The sequence below is a fragment of the Zeugodacus cucurbitae genome, chromosome 6 (assembly GCF_028554725.1).
Source record: "Zeugodacus cucurbitae isolate PBARC_wt_2022May chromosome 6, idZeuCucr1.2, whole genome shotgun sequence".
Taxonomy (NCBI): Eukaryota; Metazoa; Arthropoda; class Insecta; order Diptera; family Tephritidae; genus Zeugodacus; species Zeugodacus cucurbitae.
The window spans coordinates 40,088,273-40,104,786 of record NC_071671.1 but is presented as its reverse complement, the minus strand read 5'-3'; positions in this window follow the sequence as shown (position 1 = coordinate 40,104,786).

Sequence of the window (16,514 nt, the reverse complement as noted above, 5' to 3'; positions counted from 1 at the left end):
GATATGTGTTTTGACCCATAAGTGGGCGGATCCACGCCCATTTAAAATTTTGTACACCAATTTGAGTGGAGCTCTCCTATACCATCTTTATAATGAAATTTAAAGTTTCTGGTGGTTTTCCTTACTGAATTAAAGCGTATTTAAAGGAGGTGGGCGTGGTTATATTCCGATTTCCTCCATTTTTAGAATGTATAAGGAAGTGCCTGAAGAAAACGACTCCTGAGAGTTTCGTTTATATATGTAGCTTTGGGGAGGTTTATTTTATGTGGTGGGTCCCAAACACACAACCGCAGAAGCGGGCTTCGTCTTCTCACTTTAGCTCCCTTCCGAAAGGATGTCTGTTGGCTACCCAGGGGATACTTGGTCTAAAACCGAAAGTCGCGAGCTGCTTGAGCCACATGCAAAAGAATCGTTTCTGGCCTTCGATAGCACAAAAGGAGCTGCCTATATGCCACGATGTCTGAATTTGGTATCCCTGCAAAACTAATACAGATGTGTAAAGTGACCTGGCTTCACTTGGTGTTTCCAGTTGGCGCCAAAAAGCAAAACGGAGGAATATATAAATATATATATATAGCTCTTTATAGGTTTTCGGTTATCGCCATTTTGTGGACTTTCAGCTTCAGGACTTACAACCAACCGTTACGTTGACAAAACTATAATACTCTCTTTAGCAACTTTGTTGCGGATCGGCAGTCTAATGAAATTTCAAAAGTATTAAAAATTTACACAAAGAATCGATTGAAAATGTAGCCATTAAAGTGAAATATATATATCCGTTGCATAAATTTTCTTTCTGTCTACTTTCACTTGACGTCAGTTGTCGTATGTACTCGTATATGTGAGTGTGTTCGTCCGTTTGAAATTTAGTCTTTTTTCTGCTTCGTGGTATTTTCAGTTCAGTTTGCAGTATGCAACAACAATAAAGGATAACAAAGAACAGCATTTTGTCTGTCTCTCTGCAGCCGTATTCAGGCGTCTGGTTGCATGTCTGTCCGCATGGCTGCGTCGTCTCAGCGCCGGCTATTGCTGTTGCTGGCACTACTGCCTTCGCTTGGCTGACTGACTGGCTGTTGCATGTCGACTCGCTTTTGCTAGCAATGCAGTAGCAGTTGTTGTTGCTGTTACTATAATTTTGTTTTTCACTGCACATTAATTGCTTTGTTTTTGCTTTTCATTGGTTCATGCAACATTCCTCGCTATGAGGCGTTTGAAGGCAATGCTGCCACAACCGACGCCGGCGACGACTTAGTCACTGTACCAGAAACTTGTGTGCCACACAGCACTAAACAACCAGCAACAGCACCGAGTGTAACAACAAGAGACACAGGGGTTCGCCACTCAGTCACTCAGTCAGTCAGCTGAGACATCAAGTCGATAGACAAACATACACAAAGCCAAGCAGCAAGGCGGATGGACCAAAGTGCGGCTTGCTAAAAATGCTGGCTGAGGCAAAATGAAAATGAAAACAGCTAACGCAACTTAAAGGGGTTGCACGAACACGAAGCCGCTAAAAAATACGAGTGAAAAGCGAAGTAAGTGGGGAGGTAGACAGCTGGCAAAACGAAAACAACAATGGGGGCAGGCAACGTGTCGCAAATGTTTGTGGAGAGAACGACAATGGGGGGAGGTGGTTGGTGGTTGGTTGCGTCGGTGGGTCTTTAATCAGCAGCCCTTCGGAGCCTGCAGCTGAAACACAGGCGTGTTGGTGCGACGCGTTAGAGTATCGCATTAGTTTGGCGATAAGCGCGCTTCCCCAAGGGCATTGCATGGGGGCCACACGTTGGTGACATGGAAAGCCCGCCTGTGGTGTGGCGGTGGGGAGTGTAGCTCTAAATAACAAGAACAACATACACACATACAAACACACAACATTGTACGTTTGTTGAATGTTATTATTATTATTATTGTTATTATTTTCGCTAAAGTTCATTTGTTTGTTATTTTTATATTGCTGCAGATTATTATAAAGCGACAAAATTCTCTTTTAAGTTAGTTCGTCTTAAGATTATTCTACTGCTGGCAAGCGTTTCTTGACTTTTGCGTGATGTTTATTTATTTCTTTTGTTCTGTTATTTCAGCCAACGAATATTAGTGAAAAGGAGGTTAAAACTTTGTGTAAAAGTTTGCGTTCCGAGTAGTTTTTGATAAGAAATCGAAGAATTATTAATAATGTTAACAAGTGCCTAATGGAAGACTAATCAAATAGTTTATTAAGAAGAAGGTAGTAATAAGGAAATGCATTGATTATTTTGATTCTCTTAGCGGTAAGAAGTATATCAGTAAACCGATAGCTGCAATTTCGTAAATTTCAAATTTTTTTGTTTTTGTCTTCAAGTTTTCAGTCCTATTTAATATTAATACTGTTTTTTTTCGTGTAGTACTCTCTGTAAGCATACTGGGATTATGGAGGGAACACTTCTCCGACCTGCTGAATGGCAGTGAGAGTACAACATCAGGAGATGGCGAACCCGATCCCCCAATCGATGACGATGGAACAGATGTTCCATTACCCGACCATGAAGAAATTCGAATAGCAATTACCCGCTTGAAGAACAACAAAGTAGCGGGGCCGATAGATTACCGGCAGAACTATTCAAATACGGCGGCGAAGAACTGATAAGGTGCATGCATCAGCTTCTTTGCAGAATATGGTCGGAAGAAAGCATGCCTGACGATTGGAATCTCAGTGTGCTCTGCCCAATCCATAAAAAGGGAGATCCCACAATCTGCGCCAATTACCGTGGGATCAGCCTCCTAAATATCGCATACAAGGTTCTATCGACCGTATTGTGTGAAAGACTAAAGCCCACCGTCAACAAACTGATTGGACCTTATCAGTGTGGCTTTAGACCTGGAAAATCGACAATTGACCAGATATTCACCATGCGCCAAATCTTGGAGAAGACCCGTGAAAAGAGGATCGACACACACCACCTTCTTTTCGATTTTAAAGCTGCTTTCGACAGCACGAAAAGGAGCTGCCTTTACGCCGCGATGTCTGAATTTGGTATCCCCGCAAAACTAATACGGCTGTGTAAATTGACGTTGAGCAACACCAAAAGCTCCGTCATGAATGGGAAGGACCTCTCCGAGCCGTTCGATACCAAACGAGGTTTCAGACAAGGTGACTCACTATCGTGCGACTTCTTTAACCTGATGCTGGAAAAAATTATAAGAGCTGCAGAGCTAAACAGAGTGTACAGCTCCTGGCGTACGCCGATGATATTGATATCATCGGATGCAACAACCGCGCCGTTTGTTCTGCTTTTTCCCGCATGGATAAGAAGGCGAAGCGAATGGGTCTGGAGGTGAATGAGGACAAGACGAAATATCTCCTGTCATCACGCAAACAGTCGGCGCATTCGCGTCTTGGCTCCCACGTCACTGTTGACAGTCATAACTTCGAGGTCGTAGATAATTTCGTATACCTGGGAACCAGCATCAACAACACGAACAATGTCAGCCTCGAAATCCAGCGCAGAATAACTCTTGCCAACAGGTGCTACTATGGACTGAGTAGGCAATTGAAGAGTAAAGTCCTCTCTCGACGAACCAAAATCAAGCTCTACAAGTCGCTTATCATTCCCGTCCTGCTTTACGGTGCAGAAGCTTGGACGATGTCAACATCAGATGAGACGACACTAGGAGTTTTCGAGAGGAAAATTTTGCGCAAGATTTATGGTCCTCAGAACAATGGCAACGGCGAATACCGCAGACGATATAACGATGAGCTGTACGAGTTATACGACGATATTGACATAGTTCAGCGAATAAAAAGACAGCGGCTACGCTGGCTAGGTCATGTTGTCCGAATGGACGAAAACATTCCAGCCCTGAAAGTGTTCGATGCAGTACCCGCCGGAGGAAGCCGAGGAAGGGGAAGGCCGTTGGAGGGACCAGGTGGAGAGCGACCTGGTTACACTTGGGATCTCCAACTGGCGCCGAACTGCGAAGGAGAGAGAGAGGTGGCGCACTATCGTAGATGCGGCTATAACCGGCTAAACGGTTGCAACGCCAATCACACACACACTCTCTGTAAGCGAGGCTATTTTATTTTTTTTTAATATGTATATACAAACATATATTTAATTTAAACAATTCAGCGTATCAAAGATACATATTTATATATTTGTATTATATTATATAGTATAGTATTTTGTGAAGTTTTTAGTGAAAAATTCCTCATCACCCATGACGTGTCCTAAATAAAAGCTCTTGCCGTGGACAGTATAACTCATTACTGGTTCATCTGAAATCAGTATACAGTAAAAGCTCTTTATTCGTGGGGTATATGTTCCATAAATATGCCGCGAATACAGAAACCGTGAATATAGGATGGTAATTTATATGGCATTATAGGGGATATGTTCCTAGGTGACAAAAAAAAAAACAAATAAGTATATGATTTAATTGAAGTTTTTGAACATTTTAATTAATTATCTTAGGTCGAGGCAATGGTTTGAAGAATTTTGTAATTTTTTCTTGCTTAGCAGTTTTCAAAAGCTCCTTCAATTCAGACTGATACACAGCAGTCGTATTAGCAATTTGTCTCTTAACCCTTTCGACCCCGACGTTGCCTGTGAGCAATTTCACCAGTTTGATGACTTAAAGCAAAAGCTGTGTTCAATGTTTTAACTTGATTTAAGTGGCTACTTATAGATTAATATATTAAAAATGAAAATCAAAACAGTTCAACAACAACAACATTCTTTACCGAAACAACATTGTGAACGAAAATTTGCAAACGTTTGTTAGAATCGATAATATAATATTATAATTTAATTCAATGAAAAAATGAGTATGTATTTTTGTTCGAAATGTATTATAGCATTTTTTCATGAATTCAAAATCTTCGCTTTATGATTTTTGTATACCATCATGCCCCAATGTTACTCACAAGCAACCTTCTGCAGCGCGCATAATAAAAGGCGTGGCTAGGTAAAATTTTGTTTGTAATCTCTTTTTGGCATTCTTTTATGGTCCCAATGGAGAAAAAATTTAAAAACCACAGGAAAACAGTCGGGGTCGAAAGGGTTAAAAATTAGAAAAATTATACGGATCAATGTTCATAAAGAAATCGCAGAGCTCATTTGCCATTCTTAAACCTTCACTAAGATTTTTCAAATTGAATGTTACGTTTCCAATGCCTCTTTTTCAATAGGTTGTGAATTTAACATTTCCTCCAAGTCGGTTTCAGTCAAATCTTCATCTTGCGATTCAAGCAATTCCTGAATGTCACATGATTCTATCTGTTCGAACCCATCTCGTCCTATTCCATTCGCGATTTAAAAATAAGAAATCAGTATCGTGGTTGGCGAAAAAATTGAAATAAATTCGCAGGTGATCTAGTCGCGTGTGCTCATATAATTAAGCCAATGTAACGAAACCATCACGATCTGTGTACAAAAAAAAATTAGTAAAAAAGTGAAGAGTTTATTGGTTCCATTTAATTTAAAGTGTTTTTTGAAAGTTTTCTAAAAAAATGGGTAAGAACAAGAGTTCAGTTCCATGTGAGCCCCTTCTATATGGAAATATTACCAAAAGTTCAAAAATATTGCTAAAATAGTGGAATATTTAACATTTTCTTGTAATAAGATCTATTTTACTTTCTTATTAGTCCATTTGACAAGAATATTGGGTTGGATACCTACTGGAATAATTTTATTATTATGTATGTACTTATTACATCCGCGAATAAAAAAAAATTTAGTCGCGAATATAGAAATTGGGTCTCATTTTTTTAATCCGCGAATAGTGAAAACGCGAATAAAGGAAGCGCGAATAAGGAGCTTTTACTGTACCAAAAATAATAAAAACTAATAAGGAAGGGCTAAGTTCGGGTGTAACCGAACATTTAATACTCTCGCAATTTATTTATTTAACTTTATTTTTTATATTATATAATACACAATTTGACCCACATATTCGTCATATATATTGTATAAAGTCCATTGAAAGTTGGAAACCCTAATATTAGGTTAGAAGCACCGAGGTCCTCGTGTTCGATATATGGGGCCTTAAAAACCTATGGTCCGATTTTAGCGATTTTTAGAATGGGGCTGCCACACTATTAACATAGTATTTGTGCAAAGTTCTGCACCGATATCTTCACTAGTGCTTACTTTATATATTGTAAAGTAAACGATTCAGATTGTTTTCAAAGTTCTGGTATATAGGAAGTAGGCGTGGTTGTGAAGCGATTTGGCCTATTTTCACAACATATCATTGGGATGTAAGGAAACTATTACAAACCAAGTTTCATTGAAATCGGTCGAATAGTTCTTGATATATGGTTTTTGACCCATAAGTGGGTTGCGCCACGCCCATTTTTCATTTTGTAAAAAAATCTGAGTGCAGCTTTCATCTGCCATTTCTTGCGTGAAATTTAGTGTTTCTGACGTTTTTCGTTAGTGAGTTAACCCACTTTTAGTAATTTTCAACCTAACCTTTGTATGGGATTTCAGTTTCTCTTTAAAACTAGGTTATCACGAATTAGATCGTACATAAATCAAAATTTCTTAATAAAGCTTTCTAATTTTTCATACGAATATTGTTTCCGCAGGAAACTCCGGCTAACACTCACGCGGAATTGGCGTAGGCTTTGTAGCATACGATAAAACTGTAAATATTTGAATTGAATTTTAATATATTAATTCAGGTTTTGAAAAGAATGACTCAGACGCACAAACAGATGCCTCATAGGCACTATATATTCATGTGTGTATGCAATGAAATGAATGAAGAAAATATTATATTCACGGCTGTGCAAATAAGGCATGCAGGTGTGCCAAATAAGGTCGGCCAGGCCTGCGAGCAACACCAAACAAATTAAAAATGTAACTGAATTGAATCGAATATGTGCCGTGTGTTTTTACATTGTACATACAAATTGACTTGTACTTTTGTTTGTAAAGTTTCATAACAAAACAAATAAGGAAGGGCTCAACTCGAGCAGAACCGTTGCAAAATATAGAAGAATATAGGTACGGGCGCATGGAAGTCCATCCCACTTGAAGTTCTGTTCATGATATATTTATTATGCTTGCAAGTACGCCACAAATAGAGGTCACAATGAAGACTAGATAGACTTGCTAAATGATACATACAGGCAGAATACATAGTTACGATACGGCAAATGAAGCTTATAAAAATGGACAGACTGTTATTTCGAAGAAAAACTGTTGGATTTCGCCGATGGTAAGTATGAATCCCGAAGATACAAGCATTGATCAGCTTGAAGAATTTCAACACTATTGTTTCTAATTTACTAACGTTTGATAGACGCACATCGATAAAACATCTAAGAAAGCGGAATGGCTTACGGTATAACTAATTCGGATAATCGCAAACAGTTGAACAGCTCAGAACAGGTTGGTTTAGTCTGAATCTGAGCCGATACATAAATGCAATCTTGGGACTGTTGCTAGAAAGCTTCTTTTAACAAGAAATATATTAAACCTAGTTTTTACATTTTAAATTTCTCGGTTTTGAGCATTATTAATAAATTTCACAACAAGTGTTTACCGAAAGCGAAATTTGTGGACCGATCAATATAGACACTCTGCTATGAATAATATTACACAAAGTGGTATTCGGCTCTTCACATTTATTTTGGAAAGCTCTTACCATACTCTTTTTATAATATTTAGGTAATTCAAGTGCGATAAAAATTAATAAAATAGATTTTATTAATTACTCAGGTATGGAAAATTTTTTCAGTAAGTTATCTATACTACTACAGTAGTTTTCCGAAATAACGAATATCCCTTTAACGAAAACCGCTTATAACGAACAAGCAAATTTGTTACATTAAGTACCTTAAATAAAGAACATCGGGGACTTGTAAGTACTCGGTTTAACGAACTACATGAAGAAGACATATGAAGAAAGAGAAAACAATCAAATAACATCGAACCAGAATTAAAAATATAACTTGAAACAAGTAAGGAAGGGCTAAGTTCGGGTGTAACCGAACATTTTATACTCTCGCAATTTATTTATTTAACTTTATTTATATTATATAATACACACTATGACCCACATATTCGTCATATATATTGTATAAAGTCCATTGAAAGGTGGAAACCATAATATTAGGTTAGAAGCACCGAGGTCCTCGTGTTCAATATATGGGGCCTTAAAAACCTATGGTCCGATTTCGGCGATTTTTAGAATGGGGCTGCCACACTATAAACATAGTATTTGTGCAAAGTTCTGCACCGATATCTTCACTAGTGCTTACTTTATATATTGTAAAGTAAACGATTCAGATTGTCTTCAAAGTTCTGGTATATAGGAAGTAGGCGTGGTTGTGAAGCGATTTGGCCTATTTTCACAACATATCATTGGGATGTAAGGAAACTATTACAAACCAAGTTTCATTGAAATCGGTCGAGTAGTTCCTGAGATATGGTGTTTGACCCATAACATAATGACCCATGACATAATTTTCAACCTTCTTTTTGTATGGGAGGTGGGCGTGTTTATGATCCGATTTCTTTCATTTTTGGACTGTATTAGGAAGTGGTTAAAAAAACGACTGCAGAAAGTTTGGTTTATATAGCTTTATTGGGTTGCGAGATATGTACAAAAAACTTAGTAAGGGGCGGGGCCACGCCCACTTCCCCAAAAAAATTACATCCAAATATGCCCCTTCATAGTGCGATCCTTCATACCAAATTTTAATTCCATAGCTTTATTTATGGCTTAGTTATTGCACTTTATGTGTTTTCGGTTTTCGCCATTTTGTGGGCGTGGCAGCGGTTCGATTTTGCTCATTTTCGAAAACAACCTTCCTATGGTGCCAAGAAATGAGTGTGCCAAGTTTCATCAAGATATCTTAATTTTTACTTAAGTTACAACTTGCACAGACGGACGGACGGACAGACAGACATTCGGATTTGAACTCCACTCTTCACCCTGATCACTTTGGTATATATAACCCTATATCTAACTCGTTTAGTTTTGGGTGTTACAAACAACCGTTATGTGAACAAAACTATAATACTCTCTTTAGCAACATTTGTTGCGAGAGTATAAAAATTGAAAAAGAATGTGCTATTTGAAAAAATGTTGAATTTTATAATAAAGAATAAAATTATTGATCAGCACCAAATAGTAGTATAAGTGTCAGAATTGGTCCATTTTGGAAGAATTTAGCTGATTTGAATTGTTTTGTTATGGGTTTTCAGATTTTAACCAATAATTAATAAAACAATTTATTAAACTGCAATTTACGGATATTTAGCTCGTTTTTATTGAAAAACATACCCTTAAGTGAATACTCGAATTAACGAAAAATGCGATGTAACGAACAGGCCTGACAATTAATGTGTTCGTTATTTCGGAAAAGAGGGAAGATTTATATGTATGCTTGTAATGAATAAACCCAAAAACTACTGTGCCGATTTCGCCATTGGAAAGCTACATTCACCCTGAGTAACATAGGCTATATTTATTGCTCGAATCTTAACTTTTTGGAAATATTTCCCAGGTGAGGGTATCAAAAAGACTCCGTGATGGAGAATTGTAATCTGAAACTGAAAATCGCTTTCAAGTCATTCTCTTCGCATCGCAATCCCATGCAGTCTGCTAGTTAAACATATTTTTCGAATATAAGATTAATATTCATAAGCTAATCTGAGCTGAGGTTAATGGAACTTCATGTAAATGAAAGAGTTGATATAATGATTTACAATAAACATACATACAAACATACATCGCCATAAAAAAATTACAAAAATGTTTTTTCCAGACACAACTCATTAATCGAATTAATTATTATTAAAATATATTGGAGAAAATATACTCAACTGTTGACACTCCTCAAGCATGTGAGTATAACATTCGTCAATATTTAATGTAAATTGCTTGCTGAATGTTATTCATTTGAATAATTCTATTCTAATAGAATGGATCACGTCAGCTGACTATCCAGATTTGCCTATCCGTTCCACTCATTTCCATATATAAATAGCAGAAGTGAGAGTGAGGTCATTTGAGTTTTAGAAATGGGCTACTGATCTCATTGGGTTGACTTATGGAAGAGGGTTCCAATGTACATTGCTGTAAGTATGCAATAAGTTCACACTTAGCAACTTTATGCCGGTCTACAGATAGGAAATGTGTTAATATTATTAACAGTAACAGTTCGATAAAGACTTTTATTGCTATAAATGGCTATATCCATATGCACATATATGGGTGTATTTGGTTTTAAGTTTGTTGGCGAATTTTATGGAGTTTTATTAAAAAAATTATATAAAGAAAATATCGCATTTAGTCAGACAAAATTAAAACGAAAATGCAGATAAATACAAAGTTTATTTTTAATGTCGATGAATCACCAACAACAAAAGAACAACATAGGCAACAAATACAAAACAAAAAAAAAACATACAAATGTGTATGTCGGTGTGTATGTACATATGTATATGTATACCAGCGAGTCAGTAACGTTAACAACACAAACCAGAATAGCAACACCGCCAATGCAAGTAACTACAACAACAATAGAAATGACATTATCCAAAGCAGTGGAGCAAAAGCACAGAAAGTTCAGCCAGAACGCCATGAGCAGCTCGTTTGTACGTGTGTATGTATGTATATATGTAAGCAACGAATATGAACGACAAAAAGAATGCACAAAGCGAATACGATCAGGCGTAAAAGTATCGCAAAAAAATGTAAAAATAAAAAAAATAGGTTATATAAAACTAATTTTAATCAAAATAAATAAAAAATTAAGAAAAATTTAACAAAATAAAGTGAACATGACGGAGAAAACAACAACAGCGCCTTTTTAAATCGACTGTAAAGTACATGAGTACATATAATACATATATTTAGATATGTACATATGTATATGTTTGGGAAGAAAACTAAGTCAGTGACAAATGCACAGTGTGTCGAAGGCGGCGATATGGTGTCTGAAAAACGCAGTGCATACTTACAGACATAACTGTGAAACTTGGTTCGGTCCCTGCAGAGGTCCTTTGGGCATCTTCAACAATTTCTGTCTGAAAACCAACTAGGCACAAAACATCAAATTTATTTTATTCGAATTGTAATTTTCTTACACAATCCATCCAGTGTTAATTCAAAAAAATTTTAGTTAATATTAACTGATTCTTTATCAACATTTGAAACATTCCAGTTGCTTATGTGGAAAAAGACAGTCTGCTGATTAGTTGCGGTACTGGTTATAGTTCGTCTATAATTCCTATTAATAGAAGAAGGTTAGAATTCAGCTTAGGCTAATTTTACTAAAAAACTGCGTCAATATCTATAACTTTTGCAATAGCTGTTTTCGATTGGTCACTTCTCTGCTTGCTATCTTTGGGCGCTGCTCGCTTGTCAACAATTTTACATATGAAAGCAACAACAAAGTTATCTTGTTGAATTCATGCAAGAGAATATGCGTATACCTCATTAATTCTATCGCCGCTTGCGTGAGTGCTACTAAATTTTGTTTCATATATCTAGACCATTCAAAGTGGTAAAAATTGCTCAAAAGAAAAATTATTGTCTTAAAGGACAATTCAACTATATTTTTAATACGCTTTTATTAGCTTCACTTGTATGTGTGTATGTATGTTTGTTTGTTTGTAACGTTTTCCAGTGGTACTAACAATGCATGAAGGCGATCAAAAGATCAAAAGAAGATCAACTCAGCAAAACGATGCGCTTAAAAGTATGCAACATATGTATATACTCAAATATATATATAGTGGGCAATTTAAAAAACAAACACGCAGACAACAAAAATATGTGATAACATAAATATAAATATAACAGCACAGCAAGAGAAATAATATGAAATAATCAAAATAAATGGCCTTCAGGTATTAAAATTTAGTTTTGCAATTGCAAAGCTAGGCCTATAATAGGAAGAACTTCTGGTGTTTTCAAGTTAAAATTCAGATGCTTGTGGTCAAAACAAGGTTTACATTAAACACTTCCGAAAAGCAACTGCAATAGAAAACTCGTTTTAATACGATTTGCAACCTGTATATTTAAATGATTGTAACTTTTTTAGTGGTACTGAAACTTAAACTATTTGAGCGGCACTGTATGGAAGTGCTCTAAAAGTATGTAACACCTACCAATAAGTTTCAACCATCGATGGAGGTACTTGAATAACATATATACATATGTTTCAAACTCTCTCTATAAAAGCCAATTAGCAACAGGAAGGTTCTGAGTAAAAACTGAATACTTCCTAATTATCTATTTTGAGATTCCTCTTTTCACATCAAACTAAAAAGTTAAAAATGAATATAGATTAAAAATATTTAAGAATACGCTTTTATACTTTATACTATATTTTTCTCATATTGATATTGTGATGATATAAGCACTTACATATGTATGTACAAACACATACATATAGGAGTATCTTTCAGGATGGTTATGCAACCTAATCCACATTTCGTGCAAAGGAGTAGAGCGTGAAATCTTTGTATAATTTGGGTTACTCAAGTTTAAATGTTCCAAATCAACACATGTCATGAGCATTGATGACGATGTATTGATGTCGAAAAGAGGCTGTTATTGAAGAAAACATTAACAAAATCCAAATAAAACCGATAGTCCCAATTTTCGACCACTTTTTGCAACAATTGGGTCCGTATGTCAGCAACAAATGTTTTTCCGAAGTAAGTCTGTTCATTATGAGTCATCTTTGATTATGAAATGACAAACCAAACTGAGTATAAATCAAATAACAGCTGTCAGAAAGACCAACGCCGATAGAAAGATTGCCTCATTGAAAACTACACGTCTGAAAAACAACACTCGTTATTTGGTGATTATGTTTCACCACAATGTATAAATTGGGGTTCGGCATCCAGCGCTTTCTCTGGATTTAGCCCCGTGATTATTTCCAATTTTCAGAGAATTTTCCCAGCCGAGAATGAGGTCTATGTTAAAGCAAAAGATATGTCGTACACAAAAGTATGAAAGTATCGAAAAGTTTAAGATTCACTTTAAACTGGATTTTTAACGATTTGATTTTTTTTTTGTGTTTGAATGGCACCAATAATGACAAAATATTACTAGAGTAGAGCTTTCTAGAATACTTTCACTTTAGTACACATACATATGTATCTTTTAATTGGCTTTTGTTTGATTATGACCATTCCGGTTCTCTTGGGATTCAAAAGAAGGTGTATATATTTCGAAATGCTTAAACTAAGTCTTAATAATAGATTAAATTATTTTATAAAAAGCAAAGGTCGGCTTTTTACGTTCTATTTCCATATCTAGTATTAATTTGACTCATATGCAACCAATTGTTTTCTGACTAGTTCTATTTCAGTCAGAAATTAAAGTTTGTTCTGAATTTCTATATACATATATGTACATATGAATTTGCGCAAAAGACTAAAAAATACTTATTTATCATAACAATTAAATTATTATTATTATTTCATTAACAAATTTCTGCGGACTGCAATGTGCAAACATAACTATTTTTTGGTGGTGCGAAGTAATTTTGAAATTAACCGTAAAGGAAATGTGAAACTTTTAAGGAATTTGCAAAAAACTTGTGATATAATTCATATAAAAACAACAAGTTTCTTGTATGTTTATGCACATACATACATACATGCTTACTTATACATATATGTATATATATATATTATAATAGAATCAGTACATGTAAGACAAAAGTCATGAAATCAAACCTTGTGAACACGAATTTCACAAAACACAACCCAAATGTAAGAAGGTTAAAATAATTAAATTAAATAAAACAAAACAACGAGAGAATACCAACATGCTGCAGATTTTCCACAATAAAAGTGTTTTCTTTTGTTTCGCAGCTTTTTGTTGTTCCAAACGATTAGAACCTTAAATAAACAAAAAAACTGAAAAGGTGAGCATTTACATGTTAATGTTTGTGTGTGTGTGGCACTGCTTAAGCGACCTGGCCGAGCGGCTCGTAGTCGCATAGTATATGCACATCAGCCTGAATGTGTGTCTGAGGGCGGCGTTGGTGGCACGGAGCATATTGCCGGCCTATGAAAGTGCATGAGGGCTCTAATATAAGTAAGCGCATGTGTGTGTCTGTGCGACTGTCTGTCCGCTTGTGGTGCGTGCGAGCGTTCCTTGCATCGACTACATTGTGACTATTGGCGGCATTTGTGAACGTGCGCGCCACATTGTCGTCGCTACCGCCGTCAAGCAGACGCCACATAGCCCCAAACGCGAAACGTTGCGACAGCAGGAAAACCACAGCCACAACAACAGAAAACGGCGAACAGCAGAGGCAACTTTAGCCGACTCGAGCTTGTTGGCTGGCGGCGTTGTCAACTGAGAATGCGACAGACCGACAAACCGAGAGTCAAACGGGGGTCGGTCAAGCGGCACAGTCACACACACGCGCGCACGGCTTGTAAAGTGGGAGTGTATAGGCTTAGCGGAAAAATGGAAAAGAGATTCTGAAAAAAAGTCACAAATGTAAATAGCACAAGTACGGAAAATTACAATAGAAATTAAAATGAATTAAATCGTTTATTGAATTTTAATCGAAAAGAAATTGAACAAAGCAACAAAGCCAAGCGTTTGGCGGCCTTAACAAAGGCAAGCGATAACGCTACGTTGTGGCGCAGCGGCCGTGAGGGAAAATGTGTTACAGCAAGAAGTGTCGCAGCCGGAATAAATGAAAAGTTAAATGCTACCAAGAAAATGGAACAAAATGCTTGTAAATAAAGCGCAGCATAATTAATGCTGAAGGCATAAATGCACAGTTATTCTTCTACTTGATATCCGCTGTAATTGACTAAGCGATTTGGTCGAGTCAGGCTACAATAGTGTGTCAGTTGTTTTATTTCTTCTTCAGCAAATTCCCCAAACATCTAGAGTAACTGAGTTTATTTTGTTTGGATTTATGAACCCCAGAAAAAGTCGGAATGTAGATTTTCTAAAGCTACAGGCTCTTTATATAATTACATAGGATACCTCATAAAGTTTAGCCGCTGACCTTTTGGTGTCAAAAATCCGATGACGACCCAGAATACGAGAACGGTCCTATAAAACAACTACAACAGTTAGGTTAGGTTAAGCCAAGGGGTAGATCTCCGTAACTGTAGAGTGTTTCACTTAGACAGCTTCGACTGTCCTTTATAATACCGAAATCGACTCACCACTACCCTTTTGATTCGCCAAAGCGTTTGGACTCTATTATGAACTTCTTAAGTCGGCTAATGTGGATTCTAGTCACTTCGCTGGTTTCGCCGAAGATGTGCCTACCGAAGTATACGACTAATTAAAATTTCTTGTAATTGATATCAAATATAAGACTCTGAAACTATATAATATCAAACAACTGGAGGGTCTTCCCCGATTTATATGATTATGTTGGGAAGATTTTTGGAGTTTCGAAGAATATTGAGAAATTAAAAATTAATTGGCGGTTCCTAAGAACTTAGTCGACGTCGCTTATATTATCAGTCAAGAATAAGATTAATATAAATTTCTTTAATGATATCTTCCAAAAACCTACGCCATAAAACTGCTACAAAGAGTACATTTGAGTCGTCCAGCCAGCATCAGAATTCATTTCTCATTTCCTCCTGTAATTCAACAATTCATCCCTCTAAGCATGGAAGCTAGAAGAAAGAGATCGTCGACGCCTTGACCCCGATGACAGGTATACATTACCGGATGTGAGCTATTGATATACTCGTTGATGGTGAATACTCGGCACAGCATAATATTTACCACACACAGCATTTAAGGGCAGCAGAATGCCGCTGTTAAAAGAATTACGCAGAAATCCGACGCAACAACAACAAGTACAAAGCTCATACGAATATCAATACTGAAAAGGTGAGCTCCACAGCGAATGCAACGACGGATGTGCTCGTATTGTTGTCAGCAGACGACAGTTTAAGACACCATCTGTCAAAAGAAAGGAAGTTCGGCATTGGCACAATCACCGCGACACACATGCCTTTGGATGTTGCAATTGGGTATTCACACGCTTTGCTCTCACTAGTCTCAGTGATGCAGCAGGATCGCACGGAAAGAGTAATGCAACAAAGCATTTCCGGCGTAAAGTGATTCATCTGCGCCCGCCACTCACTCGCTCGGTCGGTCGGTCGCTCACCTTCGATGCGAGACAGAATTTGTGCTATTTTACAAGTATACGCTGATGCTGTAGTATTGTTGTTGCCGTTGCTTGGTTTTAATTCCTCTTTTACGCGTAAGCACAGATTTTTTATGGGGACTTTCGTTTTTTCGTTCGCATGTGTGTTTTTATATAAAGAAAAACCCGTCTTGACATTTACATACATACATATAAACATATGCAACTGTTACGCAGTTTTACAACGAAAGGCTTTCACCTAGTGAATATAGGATTCTCTGTAGAGATCAAATAGTAGCACTGGTTTCTTAGGCAAGGTATTTCCGAACTCTAATTGTTCTTAACAGTACACACAGATATATATACATGCATATATATTACATATTATAATATATGTATTATATGAAATTATGACTTT